This window comes from Macaca thibetana, chromosome 15, assembly GCF_024542745.1.
Source record: "Macaca thibetana thibetana isolate TM-01 chromosome 15, ASM2454274v1, whole genome shotgun sequence".
In the NCBI taxonomy this organism is placed as follows: domain Eukaryota; kingdom Metazoa; phylum Chordata; class Mammalia; order Primates; family Cercopithecidae; genus Macaca; species Macaca thibetana.
The window spans coordinates 90,476,371-90,500,048 of record NC_065592.1 but is presented as its reverse complement, the minus strand read 5'-3'; the positions used below and the strand labels follow the sequence as shown (position 1 = coordinate 90,500,048).

Here is a 23,678-nt window from a genome sequence, read left to right as displayed (position 1 = left end):
CGGTGAAATAAACATCTAGCCAGACTAACCAGAAAGAGAGAAACCACAATTGTTCAATATCACAGATGAAAAAAGGGACATCACTACAGATGCTAACAACCTTACAATGATATCAAAGGAATATTGTGAATAATTTTATGCCAATAAATTAAATATCTTAGATGAAATGTACAAATCATTTGAAACACACAATTGCTAAAGCTCACTCAAGAAAAAAAAGAATAACTTCAGTAGCCCAATATTAATTGAAGATATTAAATTTATAGTTTAAAAATCTTCATACAAAGAAAACTTCAGCCCCAAATTGCTTTACTGGTAAATTCTACCTAACACTTTCATTAAAAATTTCACCAATCCTACCGTAACTATTCCAAAAACTAGAAGGCACACTTCCCAACTCATTTTATCAGGCTAGCATCACCCTGTTATCCAAACTAGACTGCAGTATTACTAGAAAAGAAAACTACAGTCCAGTATTCCTCATGATCATTCCCTAACAAAATATTAGCAAACTAAATTTAAAAAAGGAAAAATAATAGTTCATTACCAAATGAGGTTTATTCCAGGAATGCAAGGTTTGTTTGATGTTTGACAATCAACCAATGTAGTTTACCAGGTTAATATATTTCAAAACTCATGTAATTACCTTAAGATATACAGAGAAAGTATTTGACAAAACTCAACACCCTTCATGGTAAAAACTGTCAGCTAACTAGGAATAGAAGGGAACTTCCTCAACCTGAAAAAGGACATCCTAAAAACACCTATAGCTAATATTACATCTAGTGGCAAAAATTGAAAGCTTTGCACCCAAGACTGGAGAAAGGTAAAGATGTCTGCTTTTACCATTTTAATTCAATTTGGTTTTGGAAGTCTTAATGCCATAAAACAAGAAAAAGAAAGAAAAGCCATACAACTTGGAAGGAAAGAATAAAACTGTCATTATTTGCAAATATTATCATGCTCCTAAGGAATCTTAAAAATTAAGAAAATATATTACTTAATATAAAGTATGATTTTATGTTGTAAATTACAATTTATAATTGTCATATATGAGCAAAACATCATATATTACATTATAAAATTAATGTTAAATAATTATAAAAATATAAATAATTATAATTAAAATTAATAATAGGAAATTCTTTTTCTTTACTTTTATTTTAGGTTCGAGGGTACATGTGCATGTTTCTTAGATAAGTAAACTTGTGTCACAGGGGTTTGTTGTACAGATTATTTCATCACCCAGATACTAAACCTGTATACCTAACAGTTACGTTTTCTACTCCTCTTCCTCCTCCCACCCTCCACCCTCAAGTAGGCCCCAGAGTCTGTTGTTCCCTTCTGTGTGTTCATGAGATCTCATCATTTAGTTCCCACTTATAAGTGGGAGAGCACACAGTATTTGGATTCTGTTCCTGTGTTAGTTTGCTAACGATAATGGTCTCCAACTCCATCCATGTTACCACAAAAGACATGATCTTGCTCTTTTATATGGCTATATGGTATTCCATGGTGTGTATGTACCACATTTTCTTTATTCAATCTGTCATTGGTGAGCATTTAGGTTGATGTTATGTCTTTGCTGTTGTGAACAGGGCTGTAATGAACTTTCATGTGCATATGTCTTTATGGTAGAATGATTTATATTCCTCTGGGTATACACCCATTAATGGGATTGTTGGGTTGAATGGTAGTTCTGTTTTCAGCTCTTTGAGGAATCACCATACTGTTTTCCATACTGGTTGAATTAATTTACTTCCGCCAACAGTACTTTTCTCCACAGCCTCACCAACATCTATTTTTTTTTTTTTTACTTTTTAATAATAGCATTCTGACTGGTGATAGATGGTATCTCACTGTGGTCTTGATTTGCATTTCTCTAATGATCAGTGATATTGAACTTTTTTCATATGTTTGTTGGCTATATGTATACCTTCTTTAGAAAAGTATCTGTTCATGTCCTTTGCCCACTTTTTAATGGGGTTGTTTATTTTTTCTTGTAAATTTGTTTAAGGTCCTTACAGATGCTGGATATTAGACCTTTGTGAGATGCATAGTTTGCAAATATTTTCTCCCATTCTGTACATTGTCTCTTTGCTCTATTAATAGTTTCTTTTGCTGTGCAGAAGCTCTTAAGTCTAATTAGATCCCATTTGTCAATTTTTGCTTTAGTTGCAATTGCTTTTGGCATTTTCATCATGAAATCTTTGCCCATTCCTATGTACAGGATAGTATTGTCTAGGTTGTCTTCCAGGGTTTTTATCATTTTGGTTTTATATTTAAGTCTTTAATCCATCTTGAGTTGATTTTTGTATATAATTAAGGAAGGGGTCCAGTTTCAATCTTCTGCATATGGCTAGCCAGTTATCCCAGCACCATTTATTGAATAGGGAGGTGTTTTTTTCCCCCACAATGCTTGTTTTTATCAGCTTTGTTGAAGATCAGATGGTCATAGGTGTGCAGCATTAGTTCTGGCCTCTCAGTTCCATTGGTCTGTATGACTGTTTTTGTACCAGTACCGTGCCATTTTGCTTACTGTAGCCCTGTAGTAAGTTTGAAATCAGGTAACATGATGGGCCCAACTTTGTTCTTTTTGCTTAGGATTGCCTTGGCTATTCAGGCTCCTTGTTTGGCTCCATATGAATTTTTAAATGTTTTCGTTTTCTAGTTCTGTGAAGAATGTCACTGGTAATTTGAGAGGAATAGCATTGAATCTATAAATTGCTTTGGGCAATGTGGACTTTTTAATGATATTGATTGTTCCTATCCGTGAGCGTAGAGTGTTTTTCCATTTCTTTGTGATATCCCTGACTTCACTGAGCAGTGCTTTGTAAGTCTCATTGTAGAGGTCTTTCACCTTCCTGATTAGCTGTAATCCTAGGTATTTTATTCTTTTTGTGGCAATTGTGAATGGTATTGTGTTCCAGATTTGGCTCTCAGCTTGGCTGTTGTGGATGTATAGAAAGGTTATGACTTTTGTACGCTGATTTTGTATCCTGAAACTTTGCTGAAGTTGTTCATCACCCGAAGAAGCTTTTGGGCTGAGACTGTGGGGTTTTCTAGACATAGAATCATGTTGTCCACAAACAGGGATAGTTTAAGAAAAAAATTGTAAACGCACCAAAACGTATGAGTTTCACAAGGTCAATATATGAAAATCAATATTATTTCAATATAAGAACAATGAGCAATTAGAAATGGAAATTTCTTTAAAAATAGCATTAACTATAGCGCAAAAAACATGAAATACTTAAAGTTAAATGTAATAAAATATGTTAAAACCCGTATAAAAGTTGATTCTTTGAAAAGATCAATGAAATAAATATCTAGCCAGACTGATCAAAAAGAGAGAAAGCACAATTTTTCAGTATTACAGATGAAAAAGGAGACATCACTACAGGTGCTAATTACCTTAAAATTATAATAAGGGAATATTATGAATACCTTTATACCAATAAATTTAAAATGACAAAAAATTACTAAGTTAAGAGACCTAAGGAAAAGGGGAGATATACTATGTTCATGAATCAGAAGACTCAGTATTATTAAGATGCCAATTTTCCCTAAAGTGATCAATAGATTATCTCCAAACACAATAAAAACAGCAGTAAAATTTTTGGTAGGGATATTAAGCTGGATCTAAATCTTATATGGAAACACAAGAAACAGAATAAGCAAAAACGATTTTGAAAAAGAACAAAGTTGGAGATATTTACCTGGCTTAAGGCTTACTATAAAGCTTCAGTAACCAAGACAATGTGGTATTGGCATAAGGATAGACATTTGTATATGTTTAAATATTTATATCTATATCTATCTATAGCTATACATCTTCACAGAACAGAATACATACCTGTCAATCGATGTCTATCTACCTACCTACCTACCTATCTGTCTACCTAGTTATCTATCTATCTAACTATTCATAGAACAGAATAGAAACTCCAGAAATAGACCTATACAATTGATTTTAGGGGGGGGGGGGGCAAATGTTCTAAGGTAATTCAATGGGAAAAGTATAGTTTTTCAACAAGTAGTAATAATAATTGGGTCCAAAAAACGAGCTTCAACCCTTATCCTCACACCATATACCAAAAATAATTCTATATAGATCATGGAGCTAAATGTTAGAACTAAAATTATGAATATAGGCTGGGTGCAGTGGCTCATGCCTGTAATCCCAGCACTTTCGGAGCCCAAAGCAGGTGGATCACTTGAGGCCAGGAGTTTGAGACCAGCCTGGCCAACATGGTGAAACCCTGCCTCTACTAAAAAATACAAAAATTAGTCAGGTGTGGTGGTGCATGCCTGTAATCCCAGCTACTCAGGAGGCTGAGGCATGAGAATCACTTGAACCCAGGAAGCAAAGGTTACAATGAGCCTTGATCATGCCACTGCACTACAGCCTGGGTGACAGAGCAAGACTCTGTGTCAAAAAATAAATAAATAAAATAAAATTATAAATATTCTTGAATAAACTACAGAGGGAGATTTTGTGATTTGGGGCTAGGCAAAGATTTTTGGTAGGACACAAAAAGCATAAACTTTATAAGAAAAAATGGATAAGTTGGACTTTTAAATGTTTGCTTCTCAAAAGACTTTGTTAAATACATGGAACGACATACCACAAATAGGCATGAAATCTTTACAAAATATATATGTGATAAAGAATCTGTATCCAGAATTATGCAGGACTCTTACTATTCAATAACAAGAAGAAACTAGTTCAATTTTTTTTTAATGTACAGAAGATTTGAACATACGCATCACAAAAGCTATACAAATAGCAAATGAAAAGACACTCAATTTCTTCAGTTATTAGAGAAATATCAACTAAAACCATAATGAAATACCATTACATATTCATTATAATGACTAATTTTTTTTTTGAGACAGAGTGTAGGGAAAAGAAAGCGCTCAGACTGTTTCTGTGTCTATATAGACAGAAGTAGACATAACAGACTCCATTTTGTTCTGTATTTGAGATGCTGTTAATCTGCAACCCTACCCCCAACCCTGTCCTTGCAAGAGACATGTGCTGTGGTGACTCAAGGTTTAACGGATTTGGGGCTGTGCAGGATGTGCTTTGTTAAACAAATGCCTGAAGGCAGCTTGCTGGTTAAAAGTCATCACCATTCTCTTAATCTCAAGTACCCAGGGACACATACACTGCAGAAGGTCACCGGGACCTCTGCCTAGGAAAGCTAGGTATTGTCCAAGGTTTCTCCCCATGTGATAGTCTGAAATATGGCCTCGTGGGAAGGGAAAGACCTGATCGTCCCCCAGCCTGACACCCGTGAAGGGTCTGTGCTGAGGAGGACTAGTATAAGAGGAAAGAAGGCCTCTTGGCAGTTGAGATAGAGAAAAGCATCTGTCTCCTGCCTGTCCCTGGGCAATGGAACATCTCGGTGTAAAAACCCGATTGTATGTTCTATTTACTGAGAAAGGAGAAAACTGCCTTAGGGCCGAAGGTGGGACATGCTAGCAATGCTGCTCTTTACGCACTAAAAAGGTTTATGGAGATGTTTGCATATGCATATCAAGGCACAGCACTTTTCCTTAAACTTATTCATGTCACAGAGATCTTTATTGATGTCTTACTGCTGACCTTCTCCCTGCGATGATTCTATTATCCTGCCACTTCCCTTTTTCTAAGATGGTAAAGATAATGATCAATAAATACTGAGGGAATTCAGAGACCGGTGCCGGCGCGGGTCCTCTGTATGCTGAGGGCCGGTCCCCTGGGCCCACTTTTTCTTTCTCTATACTTTGTCTCTGTGTCTCATTTCTTTTCTCAAGTCTCTCGTTCCACCTAACGAGAAATGCCCACAGGTGTGGGGGGGCAGGCCACCCCTTCAACGGAGTCTCTATCTCTGTCGCCCTGGCTGGAGTGCAGTGGCGCAATCTAGGCTCACTGCAAGCTCTGTCTCCCAGGTTCAAGCCATTCTCCTGCCTCAGTCTCCTGAGTGGCTGGGACCACAGGCGCCCACCACCATACCCTGCTAATTTTTTGTATTTTTAGTAGAGAAGGGGTTTCACCATGTTAGCCAGGATGGCCTGGATCTCCTGACCTCGTGATCTGCCGGCCTCGGCCTCCCAAAGTGCTGGGATTACAGGCATGAGCCACGGCGCCCAGCCAATAATGACTAAAATTTAAAAGGCTGACAATAACAGCATAGGCAGGAATATGGTGCAATTGGAGTTCTCAGACATGGCTGGTGGAAATGCAAAGCCACTTCAGAAAACAGATTGGTCATTTCTCATATATTTAAACATATGCTTACTACATCACCCAGCAATTTCACTATTAGGTATTGACCTGACTTAAATGCATACAGATGTTCATACAAAGAATGTAAAGCTTCACAATGGGCTTTATTCATAGTAGCTCCAAACTAGAAGCACCCCAAATGTCCAACAGGCTTAATGAACAAACAAATCTTGATTATTCACAAAATGGAATACTAGTAAAGAACAATAAAAAACAATATGATTTATGCATAAACATAAATAAATCTCAAAACCATTAAGCGCAGTAAAAGAAGCCAGACTCAAGAGACTATCTACCTTATGATTCATTTTTATGACATTCTAGAAAAGGTTAAACTATGGTGACAGAAATCAGATCAGTGGTTGCCGAAGAGTGGAGGTGTGAGAACAGAGTCGAATGTTATGTGACAGAAGGCAATTATAGTGAGTGATTAACATATGCTATACCTTGACTGTGGTGGTGGCTACATGACTACATGCATTTGTCAAAACTCATCAAACAGTACATTTAAAAAACATGAATTTGGCGGCGGCGACGGCGACATGGAGAGCGGGGCCTACTGTGTGGCCAACGCGGGCGGCTCCTTCCACCTGCGGCGCTTCCTGACGCAACCGCAGGTGGCGGCGCGCGCCCTGTGCAGGATCTTTGCCTTGATCGTGTTCTCCTGCATCTATGGCGAGGACTACAGCAAGTCTAAGCAGATGTACTGCGTGTTCAACCACAACGAGGACGCCTGCCGCTACGGCAGTGCCATTGGGGTGCTGGCCTTTGAGGCCTCGGCCTTCTTGGTGGCCGACGCGTATTTCCCCCAGATCAGCAACGCCACTGACCGCAAGTACCTGGTCATTGGTGACCTGCTCTTCTCAGCTCTCTGAACCTTCCTGTGGTTTGTTGATTTCGGCTTCCTTACTAACCAGTGGGTGGCCACCCAACCGGAGGACGTGCCGCTGGGGGCCAACTCCACGCGGACAGCCATCACTTTCAGCTTCTTTTCCATCTTCTCCTGGGGCGTGCTGGCCTTCCTGGCCTATCGGCGCTGCAAGGCTGGCGTGGAGGACTTCATCCAGAACTACATCGACTCCACCCCAGACCTCAACACTGCCTACGCCTCCTACCCAGGTGCATCTGTGGACAACTACCAGCAGCTGCCCTTCACCCAGAATGCGGAGACCACCGAGGGCTACCAGCCGCCCCTGTGTACTGAGTGACGTTCGGGGTGGGAAGGGGGGCAGAGAGGACCCTCCCCTCTGCCCTGGACTTTCCCACGAGCCTCCTGGAACTGCCAGTCCCCCTCCTTCGCCTGTCCCATCCTGTGCAACTCAACACACAGCTAAGGAGCCTCCCAGCCTGGGGGGCTGGCAGAGCCACAGTGCTTGCACCCAGGGGGCTTTAGTCAGACACACTCTTCCAGGGCACTTTTAGGAAAGGGTGTTTAGCTAGTGTTTCTCCTTGCTTTTAATGACCCCAGCCCTTCCTGGAGTGGCTAGAAGCCAGCAGGCACCCATGTGCTACTGACAAGTGCCGCTGCTTCCCCCCAGCCCAGGTCAGGCTGTGGGAGGCGCTGTTTTCTGCCAAAGACGCGGGGGAGCCCTCACACCTGCCCTGTGCAGTGGGGCAGGACCAGGCTCCTGTGTCCTCACTCAGGTTTGCTCCCCCTGTCCCCACTGCTGTATGATCTGGGGGCCACCCTGTACCAGTGCTCTCTGGTCTGCCTCCCATGGCGTGGGGGTGGGGCTCGAGACCACAACACTTCCTCCTTGCTCCCTCTCCTGGCAGCAGGGAAGGGCTTTGCCTGACAACACCCAGCTTTATGTAAATAGTCTGCAGTTGTTACTTAGGAAGCCTGGGGAGGGCAGGTGCGCCCCATGGCTTCCAGACTCTGTCTGTGCCCAGTGTATTATAAAGCCTTGGAGGAGATGCCCGGCCCTGGGATGCTGTTTGAAGATGGAATAAACGTTTTCTCATTAAAAAAAAAAAAAAAAAGAACAAAAACATGAATTTTATGTTTTGTAAGTTATACCCAATAAAGCTGATTAAAATTTCTAAAAATATTCTGTTCATTTCTACCTTTTACTCCCTCACATTCTGTAGTAGTTATTAGTGCTGTTCATCAAAGATTCCCAGCTCCCACTTTCCAAGCACATAATAGGTTTGTACTTCTTGGTTCTCTTCTGATTGGATGGGGCCATGTAACTAATTAGGGCCATTGAGTTGTGAGAGGAGTAATATCACTTCCCTATGGGAAAGCTTACATGACCATGCAACAAGTTCCAGGACCCTCCCTCTCCCTAGGCCAACAACCAGCAATTTTGAGATTATGGTTGCTCTATCAGCATGGGCTTTGATAGACTCCAAAGACAAAGTTTCCTTCTGAGCTAAATAGATATGAAACATGAATAGGAAATAAATTCTTGTTGTTTGAAGCCACTGAGATTTTAGGATTGTTTGATGCCACTGTATAATTTTTCTTTTCCAGGATGATAAAGAAAATGGTACCCAGAATTGCTGGGGGTGCAATTTAAAGAATTATATACAAGTGTACATATGTAGATAGATACTACTTATATACATGCTTAGGAGAGGCAAAGAATTTTTTTCCAGTATGGGAGAATGCTTTCCAGATTTATGTGAGGGGGAAATATATGTTTAACTGTTACCTAAGATAACTTGGAAGGTAGATTTGTGTTCTGAATTAGTTCATAGGCCTGGGGAAGAGGTTGAAAAACAGAAAGCACTTGTTAATTATTGTTATTATTATTATTTTTATTTGAGATGGAGTTTCACTCTTGTCGCCCAGGCTAGAGTGCAATGGTGCGATCTCGGCTCACTGCAACCTCCGCTTCCCAGGTTCAAGCAATTCTCTTGCCTCAGCCTCACCAGCAGGTGGGATTACAGGTGCCTGCCATATTAATTATTATTAAATTAATTTGAGAAAACATTAAAATAAAGGCAAGAATTCAGTTTATTAGAAGAATAAAAGAGAATAGAGAGAGTTCAGAAATTCAGGGACTCGCAGATTTTGAAAAAGTAACTCTTTCTCATCTGCAATTGGCGAAAGAAGAAAGCGGGAAGACCTTTGGGTGAAAGTCCAAACAAAAATTTGACACCTCAGTTTCTTTTAACTGAATAATAAGGCTCAGGAAAAAGATAATGAAAGCATGACTTTCCCACCAGAGCCTGACAGACTCATGTACCCACAAGCAAATTGAGAGAGTTACGAGAATGAGAAAGCCTAGGAATATTGCAAATGTAACATGCATGTCTAGAAAATAACTTGAGTGTGGCTACTGGCACATTGGTGTTGATAGGAGTCAAAAAGATAAATAGTTTGCTACACTTTTGGAAGCATCATGAAGCAACAATTTGGTTAGGGACTTGTTCTTCACATAGAGGGCACATGGAACACTGATGTAGTAGACACTTTGGAGTATGCCTGTTAGGGCAGTTCTATCATATGGCCACACATTTTTTGACCCTCTTTTTATCTGTGCTTGTTACTGCTTCGACCAATAAAGCACAGCAGAAGTGACACTATGTTCCTTGTTCACTGGAATACTCATTTTTAGAGCCCCGAGCTGCCGTGTAAGAGGTCCATCTTACCTGAAGAAGCCCAAGTCAAGGAGAGGCTACTCATCTAGCTGTTAGGTCGACAGTGCCATCTAAGCACATCCTGCAGCCATTTCAGCCCAAGCATAGAATATATGAGTGAAGAAACCATCTCAGAAGTGAATCCTGCAACCCAGCTCTTTATCAGCACCCCGCCATTCCATCCATCCCAGTCCATCCCAGCTGAGACCCAGACATCATGGAGCAGAGAAAAGACTGGCACACAGTGCTCTTTCTGGACTTCCGACCTACAGAAACCATGAGCAGAGTGAAATTTTGTATTTTACACCATTTGTTGAAGTGATTTGTTAGGTAACAATAGATGTTATGGGCTGAAAAGTGTGTCCCTTAAATTTATATGTTGAAGCCCCTAGTACCTCTGACTGTAACTGTATTTGGAGATAGGGCCTCTATAGAGGTAGTTAAGTCAAAATGAGGCCATTTGGGTGGGCCCTAATCCAATTTGACTGGTGTCCTTATAAGAAGGAAAGATTAGGGTGCGCAGAGAGGCACCAGAGATGAGTGAATACAGAAGAAAGAGCATGTGAGGACACATTGAGAAGGCTCCCATCTGCACGCCAAGGAAAGAGGCCTCAGATGAAACCAAACCTGCCAACGCTTTGATCTTGGACTTTCATATAGTTTGGATATTTATCACCTCCAAATTGCATTTTGAAGTTTGATGCCCAGTCAGCCAGCATACTTGTACTTGACTTATACTTGTAATCCCAGCACTTTGGGAAGCCAAGGCGGGAGGATTGCTTGAGGCCAGGAGTTTGAGACCAGAGTGAGCAGCATGGCAAGATACCATCTTTAGAGAAAAATTTAAAAATTAGCTGGTCATGGTACCATGCACTTGTAGTCCTAGCTACTTGGGAGGCTAAGGTGGGAGGATGCTTGACGCCAGGAGTTCAAGACTTCAGTGAGCTACGATTGCACCACCACACTCTAGCCTGTGTGACAGAGCAACACCCTGTCTCAAAAAATAAAAAGAAAGAAATGCAGCCAGGTGCAGTGGCTCACGCCTGTAATCCTAACACTTTAGGAGGCTGAGGCGGGTGGATCACTTGAGGTCAGGAGGAGTTCAAGTCTAGCCTGACGAATATGGTGAAACCCCATCTCTACTAAAAACACAAAAATTAGCCAGTCATGGTGGCATGCACCTGTAATCCCAGCTACCTGGGAGGCTGAGACACCAGAATCACTTGAACCCAAGAGGCAGAGGTTGCAGTGAACTGAGATCGTGCACCACTGCACTTCAGACTGGGCAACAGAGCGAGACTCTATCTCAAAAGAAAACAAAATTTTTCCTCAATATTGGAGGTCACGATGAATGGCTTGGTTCCGTTCTTGTGGGATTGAGTCCTTATTCTTAGTTCCTGTAAGAGATAGCTACTAGAAGGAGCCTGGCATCTCCTTCTCTCATTCCCTCCCTTGCTTCCTTCCTCTTACCATGTGATGTCGGCTCCCCTTCACCTTCTGCCGTGAGTGGAAACTCCCTGAGGCCCTCACCAGAAGCACATGCTTCCCGTACAGCCTGCAGAACCATGAGTCAAATAAATTCATTTTCTTTATAAATCATCCAGCCTCAGGTATTCCTTTATAGCAACACAAAAAGACTAAGACGGACTTCTAGCCTCCAAACTGTGAAAAACAAATTTCTGATATTTAAGTCACTCAGTCTGTGATACTTTGTTATGGCAGCCCTAGCAAACTAACATATACAGATAAGTGGAACCACTGCCAAGCTCAAGAAAAATATTTTCTCCCCCATTTCCAGCCGACTCTGCCAAAAACACAGAGACTCCCGTATCCTTTCTTTTTAAAACTGTGACCTTCATCCTTAACGTTTACTTAAAATCTAGGCTTGGGCTCATTACTAAAGCCTAAAGAATGGGATCCTCTCAGATGGAAATTGGTTTTAGGATTCAGAGAGAACTAGGGAATTTCCTCACTGTGGGCCCAGGAGTAGAAAAATCAGAGGTGAGCTCACGGAGCAGACGCTAAGGAATAAGCAGGTAAAACTGACTGGGCAAGTTCTGTAAGATTTTTCCATTTTCTAATCTAGAAGAACTTTTTTGAGGGGCAGCTATATTCAGTCTCTTCTGAGAGATAGCCGAGCGTCCTTATTGTAAACTCTCAATCTTGATTAAGTTAGCTCAAGTTGGTTTCTATGACTTGCAGTCAGGAAATCCTAAATAATCCAAGTGCCAGCTTGGGCCCAATAACTGTGGACATCCTTGGGATGGAGGCCTGGACAGAAGCATGTGAGGGGACCCCTATTCCCAGCTTTCAGCTCACCCCTAACATGCCCAGAGATGACTGGAGAGACCTTTGGGGAGGTCAAGAGGTCTTACATGAGCACTTGGGCAAGATGGGTCAGACAAATATCAGTTATTACGGTAAATGTGACCTTATCCTCACAGCCTTCAGAGGCCTGAGGAAATTTGAGTTACAGAGAGATAGATGAAAACAATTGCAGAAATCTGTGGCAAGAGTGCCAGGCAGACCAAAACCCAGAATGAGCTGTGGTTTCCAAAAAGTGCTGAAGAAAAAAAAGTCACTTCAGGAAGAAACACAAGGCAAATTGAATCCTCTGGCAGTGTACTATGAAATGGCTGACCACAACGAAAAATCAATCAATCAGTCAAAAAGTTTTTCAGGAAGAAGCTTCATGAGCCAAAAAGGAAGGCCTCTGATCCAGCTGCTAATAGGAGAGGAAAAGGAAGCAGACCACAATTATTCTTTGTCAAGCCTGACCTAAGGCTGGTCAGGCTACAGCAGGCCCAGACTCCACAATGGATTGGTTCTGTGATGGGATGAGGAGAAGGAGAAATGCTGGAAAGCCTGGCTTGGAGAGAATCCAGGAGGTCAATACACTAGTCAGCAATTCAGTCCTAGCCAATGACTCAGAAGCTTCTTGTCCCTATGCAGTGACACATATATCCTGATAGAGAAGCAAACATGTCCTGATAGGCACATAGACCCTGATAAAGAGCTACATATTTCCTGATATCAACAACACATATGGTAAATTTAATGATCATCCCTGAATACTCACATCCTAAAGAGGACAATATTTTTCTGCACCACTGATTCCAGGCCAATCCATGAGATTAGCTCTGGCCAGTGAAGTGTAAGCAGAAGTGGCATGCGTCATTTACAGACAGTCACTTTTAGACCTGGTGTGTGATTTGCTATTTCTCCCTTTTCTCAACCACAAGACTGGTAGTGTTCTAGATAAAGGCCTATCCATCAGCCTGTGTCCCAGGGTGAAAGGAATATGAGCAGAGCTGCAATGATTTGTAATAATCATGAAATGTAATGAGAAATAAATCTTTGTAACAAGGCATTGCAATTTGGGGGATTATTTGTTACTGAAGCATAACCTTGTGTATTAGTCCACTTTCACACTGCTATAAAGATACTACCTGAGACTGGGTAATGTACAAGTAAAAGAGGTTTAATTGACTCACAGTTCCTCATGGCTGGGGAGACCTCAGAAAACTTAAAATCATGGCAGAAGGCAAAGGAGAAGCAAGTGCCTTCTTCATAAGGCGGCAGGAGGAGAGAGAGTACAGGGGAAATGTCAGACACTTATCAAACAACCAGCTCTCGTGAGAACTCACTCACTGTCATAAGAACAGCGTGGAGGAAACTGTCCCCATGATCCAATCACCTCCCACCAGGTTCCTCCCTCAACATGTGGGGATTAAAATTCAAGATAAGATTTGGTTGGGGACACAGTCAAACCATATCACCTAGCCTCTCCTGCTCTTACAACCTGCGAAATCAATAGCATAGCACGGTGATGAGAATAGAGCATTTCTCATTACCAAGAGGAATCTGCAGGCTTCAGGGGATGGCAGGAAAATTGTATTACAGGAAGTACTGGGGCAGCCCATCAGAAGTTCAGGAGTAAGATACACGTGAGAATTTGTTTGTAAAAGCACAGCATCAGAAATCCCCTGAATAGCAAATATATTATTTATTTTTACTCCAACTGGAAAAATAATGGGCTGATGAAGTCGAATAAAACAGAGGTTATATTGTATTACTGAAAAGGATTTTGTTTGTTTTGCTTTGTTTTTTAGCTAGGTTTCAGGCCAAAAGGAGATAAAGAAAAGATTAACCTTACTTAATTGAGGAAGAAGCTAAATGGTGACAGATTATGAGAAACAAACTCACCCGTTTAAAACCAAAGAATGGACTCAGAGACCCAGAGAACAGTGAAAGTAAGACTTTTAATGACAGTTTTGCAAGACTGGGTGTTTGATGGGCAGGCACACCCAGCACATTTTTTTCGTTTTTTTGTTTTGTTTTTTTTTTTTTTTGAGATGGAGTCTGGCCCTGTTTGCCCAGACTGGAGTGCAGTGGCGCAATCTTGGCTCACTGCAAGCTCTTCCCCACCCACCCCGGGTTCACGCCATTCTCCTGCCTCAGCCTCCCGAGTAGCTGGGACTACAGGCGCCCGCCAGCACGCCCGGCTAATTTTTTTGTATTTTTAGTAGAGACGGGGTTTCGCCGTGTTCGCCAGGATGGTCTCGGTCTCGATCTCCTGACCTCATGATCCGCCCGCCTCGGCCTCCCAAAGTGCTGGGATTACAGGCGTGAGCCACCGCGCCCGGCCCAGCACAGTTTTAACAAGCACTTTATCCCCTAGTGTGCAAGTCCCTCCCCCAGTGCCTTATAGGCTGAGTACTATGGGGTCACAATCCTCCCGGATGTTGCCTATTGATTGTTGGGTAGGGGCTTTAGGTATTTTCTTTAGGGTTGTCTTGCTGCATTTTGTTGCAGCCCACAACGCATTGTGATCCTAGTTAGCTCAGGGGCTCTTTAAGTGTTTGACTTACACCTAAGTAGCTGGGCAGGCTGATAAGAACAGAAAAAGTGAGCTATTTTGCAGGTTAGTAAACTTTATCTTAGACTAAACTGTTTTGGTTTGGGTGACAGCAACCAAGGTGGGGGCTGGGAGCTGACAAGCAGGCATTGGCTAGCCAAGCAGGGGCCTAGTATATCTTGTTTCCTCTGTAGTTTGCTGACTTAAATTGATTTAAGGCACTTTGTCTTGGAAATGGACCGCTGTATGCATTGTTTCCTTCACAGATGTACCCACAATCCCTATAACTACTGTTGGTTTTGGATATAGTCTTTTGGATGTAGGACTCAGGTAGTCCATTGGGTGTGACTCCTTTTCACATACAGTTTCTGTCTCCATTATCAAAAAGCCAGTTCTGGTTCCCTATTTATTTTTCTATTCTTCACAGCAGACTTACCTTGCTTTAGGCTGCTCCCTTTCTGAGGACGGGAAATGTGTCCCTGAACCTTTGCTTGGGGGCAAGATCCCAATTTCCCTGGGTCCAAATGTCCCTTTGCTGTCTAGCTGCCTCTTGGATTCTGATGTCCCACATCTGGCTTACTGCCCACTTGTGAAGACACCAGTACCATCTTGGAACCTTCTGTCTTCCATCTCCTTGCTGGCCCTTTGCCTGGAATGAAACAGAAACGGTTGGGACCCTAGGTCACCATTCTTTCCTTGCTAACCTGAGACTCTGTATTTGTCTCAACATTCAATCTCCTCTGTGTTGCTCCTACCCAGTAGTAACTCTTGTTTCCAGCTCTTCTCTACCACTATGAAGCTGTGCTTGTCACATCAGAATGACAGCTGATCTAAATTAATGGGAGACTCAATCTTTAAAATGACCTCAACTCGTTTTCATAAGTTATCTAAACCAATAGAAAAGAAAAGACTCCAACAGGAAAGTTTACCTTTTTTTTTTTTAAGAGATGAGGTCTCACTATGTTGCCCAGGCTGGGCTCTAACTCCTGGGTAGAAGTGGTCCTCCCATCTCAGCCTCCCCAGTAACTGAAACTACAGGCTTGAGCCACCACATCCAGCAATGAGGAAGGTTTTGTAGGCACACTCAAAAGTGGAATGCCATGACTCCATGATGGGGAAGATCCGGCCTATCTGTTGTTCATAAGAAATGGGCCTGAGGTATAATTGGATTGACCACAGGAACCAGTTGTGTAGCTGCCAAAAAGCTTTCCAAAGAAAACAGGAATTCATCTGTCTTTAAAATATTTTTGCCTATGTCTGGAGGAGGCTGTAGGCTCTTACTTATGAGGTTGAGGTTGGTCAGAATGGCTCGATTAAAACATTGAGACCAGTCATGGTGGCTCATGCCTGTAATCCTAGTACCTTGGGAGGCCGAGGCACCAGATTGCCTGAGCCCAGGAGTTTGAGACCAGCCTGGGCAACATAGTGAAGCCCGGTCTCTACTAAAAATACAAAAAATTAGCTGGGCATGGTGGTGCACGCCTGTACTCCCAGCTACTCAGAAGGTATGAGAATCGCTTGAATCCAGGAGGCAGAGGTTGCAGTAAGCCGAGACTGCACCACCGAACTCCAGCCAGGGCGACAGAGTAAGACCCTGTCTCCAAAAAACAGAAATAAAAAATAAACATTAACTTGAGCAATGCCATAAAATTCACATAAAGTTGGAGGAACTATTCTAGATTAAAGAGTCATGAAAAACAAATGCAAATGTGAGATCCTTTATTTGATTCTAGATTTAAAAAATAGCAGAAAGCATTATTTGCATAATAGAAAAATTGTATATGGTCTGTACCTTATATATTATTAAGTGTATTAAATTACTGTTAATCTTCTTAAGTGAGATAATGATATTGTGGTTTTGAAGACAATGTCCTTGTTCTTAGAAGACACACACTGATGTGATTTAGCATGAAATGGCATGATGTTAGCAATTTACTTTCAAATGATTCAGCAAACATTTTATATATGTATCTTACATATGTATAAAATCTAGGTGAAGGGTATATAGGTGCTCATTGTACTAGCCTTCACATTTTTGGCAGGTTTGCAAATTTTAAAGGGAAAATTTTATCTTGAGAAACCGTTAAGAGATAATTTTTGCTTAAAGAAATGAAGAATGAAAGAAGTTAAGATTGCTCTGTTTAATTATGTGAGGAACTACATCAGAAAAAAAGGGATGAGATTTCAGAATGTCTCCAGAGAGCAGAGGTAGCATCTAGGCACGGGAGAAACCAGAAAGTAGATTTCGACTCAAAAGAAAGAAAATGATGTAATAAGACTCTTGCTCCTTGGCTACAGCCAGGCACTCTAGTAGCAGAAGAGAAGACATAATTTTAAAGTGAGAATGTGTTTGTCACTAAATATGATCTTTGCATTTTTATTACCCAAGAATGACCAGAAAAATCCTGGGAGCTGCCTGATAAGGGAATAATTTCCCCAATGAATAAGTTAAAGAAGCAGTGAATATTTGATATGGTTTGGTTGTGTCCCCACCCAAATCTCATCTTGGATTGTAATCCCCTAATCCCCATGTGTCAAGGGAGGGACCTGATAGGAGGTGATTGGATCATGGGGACTGCTTCCGCCATGCTGTTCTTGTGAAATTGAGTGAGTTCTCACAAGATCCGATGATTTTATAAGGGGCTCTTCCCCCTTTGCTTTCTCTTCTCTCTCCTGCTGCCATGTAAGACATACCTTGCTTCCCCCTCACCATCCACCATGATTGGAAGTTTCCTGAGGCTTCCCCAGCCATGCAAAACTGTGAGTCAGTTAAACCTCTTTGGTTTATAAATTACCCAGTCTCAGGTGAAAGTGTAAAAATGAACTAATACAATATTCTAAAAAATATTCTTGAGTAGAGCTTGTTCAAAATACTGAAAGCTTTTGTTCATAATTTAATTATTATACACTATATTAACTGATTTTCAAATGTTAAGACAACATTGCATTTATGGGATAAATGCACTTAATCATGATGCATAATCACTTTTATATGTTGCTGAGACTCATTTTCTAATATTTTGCCAAGAATTTTTCCACCTATATGCGTGAGAGATATTGATCTATTGCTTTATTTTCTTGTCTTTATATACATACCACTTTTTGAGTTGGAAACAATATTATATATGTGCACCTTGAGATCAGGAATACAACAGTGAATACCATAGACCTGGTTCCTACCCTCAAGAAGTTTACAGTCTTTTGGGGAAAGTCAGAAATAACAAAAGAAAATAAATGTATGTATTTGTACATTTGCAATTACAGTTGTGATAATACTATAAAAGAAATAAATGATGTTATATGATTTTTAAAGTGATGGAACCAAGTAGGGAGGGGTAGGGGGACTCTCTTAAAGGGATGATAAAGAAGATCTCCCCAAAGGAAACTAAAGAATGGGTCAGCTGGGGCCAGGCATGGAGGCTCACGCCTATAATCCCAGCACTTTGGGAGGCTGAGGCGGTGGATCACTTGAGGTCAGGAGTTCAAGACCAGCCTGGCCAACATGGTGAAACCCTATCTCTACTAAACATACAAAAAATTAGCCAGATGAGGTAGTGGGTGCCTGTAATCTCAGCTACTTGGAAGACTGAGGCAGGAGAATTGCTTGAACCCAGGAGGCAAAGGTTGCAGTGAGCTAAGATCACACTACTGCCTTCCGGCCTGAGTGACAGAGTGAGATGCTGTCAAAAAAAAAAAAAAAAAAAAAAAAAAAAGAATGGGTCAGCTGGAAAAGGAAAAGGAAGTAGGGGTGTGAAGTGTTTCAAACAGAGGTAACAAAAGGTACAAAGGCCCCAGGCAGGAAAAACCTTGCAAATTAGAGAAACTGGAAAAGATGTGTTTAGACCTTAAGACAGATAGAGAAGGAAAGACAGACAGCTCAGGAAGGACATTCTAGGCCACAAAGGATTTTATATTTTATTCTAAGTGTTATGGGAATCCATCAGTGAATTCAGAACAGGAATGTGGTTGGCAGAGTAGGTTTAATTATTTTCATCTTACAGATTATGTTACTGAGTCTCAGAGAGGTTGACTCATTCAGGATCATAGAGTAAGTGGCTGAAAACAAAAATAATTCAACTCCTAATGCAACACTCTTTGGACTATTACATTTTGATTATTGTTCTTTTTTTTTTTTTTTTTTTTTTTTGACAGAGTCTCGCTCTGTCGCCCAGGCTGGAGTGCAGTGGTGCGATCTCAGCTCACTGCAAGCTCCGCCTCCCAGGTTCAGGTCGTTCTCCTGCCTCAGCCTCCCGAGTAGCTGGGACTACAGGTGCCTGCCACTGCGCCTGGCTAAATTTTTTTGTATTTTTAGTAGAGACGGGGTTTCACCATGTTAGCCAGGATGGTCTCGATCTCCTGACCTCGTGATCCTCCCACCTTGGCCTCCCAAAGTGTTGGGATTACAGGCGTGAGCCACCGTGCCCGGCCTGATTATTGGTCTTAATGATGACCTCCACTTGATGCTGGGGACTCAAACTCGAATTTGTCATATCTGCCACTTGTGAGCCATTTGCTTAAAAGGCCCACATAGAGGGGAGCCTGAAAGCTGGTTACAGTGAGCCTTGGCATCGTCTGTAGATTTCACTTATCCATTCTGCCCCCAGAATACAGAACTAAGCACTTTTCAGGAAAAGATATAGATGGATGAAGGAGATGATCTTTATAAAAATTAATAATAAAATACAATTTTTCCTTTAATGGTGAAATCAACTTAAGATTTATTTTCCAAAATGGTAATCCAGCACCAACATAGGAAGATAGAATTTTGAGTATTGCAGGCATAAGTGTATTAAGGGCTGTGTGAGTTTATGGGGACTGTTAGGGGCAAGACTTGGGAAGATGAGCTATTTTTCAGACCTAAAGATTAAAAAGCTCTTTATTGAGGGCACAAGAAGAGAAAACTGGATTTTGCACTTAGGAAATTTAGACTTTGTCAAATACCACAGGAATGCTATGAGGGACCTAGAAGGAAGGCACCATGGTGGCATTATCAGAAAAGTGGTGATTTGCTTCTTGGGAGGCTACAGCTTTCTCAAGAGACTGCAGGTGAAACGCTACTGGACCAAAGGTCAGAAAACCAGGAGTCCGAGTAACCCTTCCACCAACCAAATGTGTCACCTCGGGCGAGTTTTCTGGTCTTGGCTTTCTCATTTGTAAAGCCAGAGTTTCAAAATAGTAGGTCTTTGAAGATTTTTTCAGGTCTAATATACTACAATTTAGAACTTAGAATTCAGTTTTCTAGCCTGTGTATTCAAACCATACTGTCAAGTCTAATTTTTTTTTTTTTTTTTTTTTTTTTTTTTTGAGATGGAGTCTTGCTCTGTCACCCAGGCTGGAGTGCAGTGGCGCGATATCGGCTCACTGGCAGCTCCGCCTCCTGGGTTCATGCCATTCTCCTGCCTCAGCTTCCCGAGTTGCTGGTACTACAGGCACGCGCCACCACGTAATTTTTTGTATTTTTAGTAGTAACGGGGTTTCACCATGTTAGCCAAGATGGTCTTGATCTCCTGACCTCGTGATCTGCCCACCTCCGCCTCCCAAAGTGCTGGGATTACAGGCATGAGCCACCGTGCCTGACCTGTCAAGTCTAATTTTTCAAACAATAGAAGAATTCAATAATTATCTAGTGATTTTGAGCATAACTAGCTAACCCAAATAAATGATGGCAAAATGATTGATTGAATGTTTCAGACTGCCACTAATGCTTGCTCAAGTCCTGGTATTACTTTAGCTAAATAGTAAGTTTCAACTCAATTCAACCCCAAATCTTCAATGTTATCCTTTGTTTCTTCTTCTTCTTGCAAGGTCATCCCAACTTCTATAACTATTTCATTTGTAGAGAATACAAATGGAATTGGAAATATCTGTGGGAATTTAAAAATAGAAGTGGCACTTTGGTTTCCTTTATTTTCACATTATTTAAGACACAAATATTTACTGCAACCCCTTCCAAAACACACAAAACATACATCTATATACACACGCATTGACCAACACCTAGATCTCTTCATATTTAGTAAAACTTAACCTGTTCAGTGGTCACTAAAAGATTTCAGAGCCAGAGACATGAATGATTAACGATTGGCCTAGAGGGGATATTCGACTGAAAGTTTGAAAGGCCCTACTTTATATTCTAAAAGGTATTGAATTTTGCCCTGAGCAAAATGAAAGTGCTAACTGAAGAAGTCAAATGGTTTCCTGGATGGAAAGATAACTTCCTATCCTGTCTCCTATGTCACTGTGTGGTTCTTAGAGGCCAAATGAGATGACACATTGACAAACATTGAGACTGATCTGACCAAAAGTGACTTAACAGATTTTTCAAACATCATACACACTTAAGCCCAAATAAGGGAAGCCTGCCCACTACTATTTGCTGGAAATTCTTGTATAAATAGTTCAGTGTGGCTTTTATTCTTTGATGCTTCTAAGGGTTTTTCTGGCACTTGAGGAGTTACATACCCATTCATCTGTCAAAACTGTAAGAGGAACATTATTCAAGAGAGTGTTCACATGTCTGAATAAATGCAGCAACATAAGACAAGTGAAAAATGGCTCAGTCCTAAATGCCCTAAGCATTCTGGGAAGCGTGTGTACATTTTAAAACTGATTGCTTTTTTAATTTTCTGTGTATCATGTTCATGGCTTTTTAAAAAATTTACTGATTTTCTTGATGAAGAGTTTAGCAAATGCAGAAATTGAATCTTACTTTCCAAATGCTTTGATTGCTTCTAATTGCCTTTAGTTTTTTTATGTGTGTTAGTTTAATACCACAGAAAGCTTTAGAATCATTAGCTCTAGAAACATAAGCCTGCCACTTAATCACACAATGAGTGAATCACTGGCATCCAGGCTGACCAGAGAGCCAGACCTGGAGCTGTCTGTTCTAAGGCTCAACTGGGAGATTCACCTGTCTTAGCCTGCTCAAATCACCTCTTGTCTTAGTGGAAATTTTCAGAATGCCCTCAGAGCTATAGATTTCCAACATGGTATAGAAATTCATTAGCCTACCACAACTGACTATTCTAGGGAGTGGAAGAAGTTTTAGTTATATTCATTTTCTGAAACAAAAAGAACTCTTAATGGCCTCATGTCTATCTATCTCCTCTCCTTTGCTACCCTACCCAAGAGCAGCAATGGTATAATGCGAAAATAGCCCCCAAAATTACATGTACCAAAGATTATGAATTAGTCTCGTCTTAAGAGCACAAACCTCAGAATTAGACCTGGATTCAAATCCAGCCTCCCCACTTTTAGTTTTGGGCCCTAGGAAAAGTTGTTGACTCTCTGTTAGCCTCAGTTTCTTCATCTACGTAATGGAGGAAATAATCTCCACTTCAAGTGGTTGGTATAAGAATCAGATAAGATAATATATAAAAAACAGACAGCTCCTGGCAGGGACTAAGTGCTTTTTTATTTATTTACTTTTTTCTTTCGAGACAGGATCTCGTTCTTTTGCCCAGGCTGGAGTTCAGTGGCATGATCACAGCTCCCTGCAGCCTTGACTTCCTGAACTCAAGGCATCCTCCCACTTCAGTCTCCCTAGTAGCTAGGACTATAGGCACGCATTACCATGCCCAGATAATTTTTGTATTTTTTGTAAAGACGGGGTTTCTCCACATTGCCCAGGCTTATCTTGAATTCCTGAGCTCAAGCAATCTGCCACCTCAGCCTCCCAAAGTCCTGGGATTATAGGCATGAGCCACTGCGCCCGGCCATAAATGCTTATTTAATGGGAACTATTAATGTTGTTGATGTTGTTGCTATGGTTGTTGCTAAGTTCTACCTGCGAATTATTCTATACTCCCAACAATCAATGCAAGTCTTTGAATCTTATCAGTGGAAAGGAGTTTAAAAATCTTATCCCCCCAATCCACTTAATTAACAGATCAAGAAACTCATGTTTCTGTAAAATATTCAAGAGGCCACACACTTGTCCAAGGTCACATAGAATGACCTGCAGGATGGCAAAGTCTCTTGATTTCCAGACCACAGTTTATTCTGCATGCAGTGCTCATGTATGATACTTTGATTGTTCTTTGGTACATGCAGTATTATTTCTCCTACTTTCATATCTTTCTGATCACTTGCAGTTTTAGTTCCAGCTTGCTATTATGTGGAATCTTAGACCAATATATGCATCTGAAAAAATTTGAAAACAGTGCAAAATAATTAGAAGGCAGAAAACCTAATCAGAAGAGAAACATTTTGAAAATAGTGTGTAAACAGTGCAAAATAATTTAGAATACCTATCCAAAGAACTGTTGTAGGAGAATAATGACTTTGTTATGAATAATGATAAACGGTTTTCTTTTAGATTTTCTAAAGAAATATTTCCAGGAAAAATGGTGTTAGATGCAAAGTCTAATATACATTCTCCATACACGTATCTTTGTATATATTACCAAAAAAAAACCTATTTTTAAAGTTTCATTTTTTCTTCTAAACGTTTCAGCTAAACAAGAATGAAGGTTTTGGAGAGAGGAAGGAAGAGAAAGGGACCTAGTGTTATTTTTCTCCTGCTACAGGAGGGAATTTACCAAGAGATAGAAAATAGATGGCTTATTATTGGATTCTGGCTAAATAGTTCTCATTGCTGGAAGGACTTCCACTGAAGCCCAAAGCAGAAGAGGGAATTAAGTAAGTGATTCTTGCTTAAGCTGAATCTCAAGTATCTTGCTGGTAGCTAGAACATTAAAGAGGGAGTCGAGGAGAAGCTATGACTCCATGCTCCTCTCTTGTGCTAGCACTGGCTCAACTTTGTTCTCTTTGGCTGGCAGCCTCCTGCCCTCAGTGCCTCTAACCCACCCCTGCCCTGGGAGAAGGGGCATTGCCGAGGATCTCTTTTAGCCTATAGGTGCCCCCTAGGAAACCTTACTGGACACAGGACAACAGTCATAATACCGCTATGGTTCCTGGATTCTATTAAGAAAGATTCCTTTTATTCTTATTCATACA

General features: G+C 41.0%; 1 pseudogene; it reads left to right on the top strand.

Moving 5' to 3' along the window:
• Positions 1–6,816: 6,816 nt before the first annotated feature.
• On the top strand, positions 6,817–7,482 carry LOC126937321 (putative synaptogyrin-2 like protein; annotated as a pseudogene).
• Positions 7,483–23,678: the final 16,196 nt, after the last annotated feature.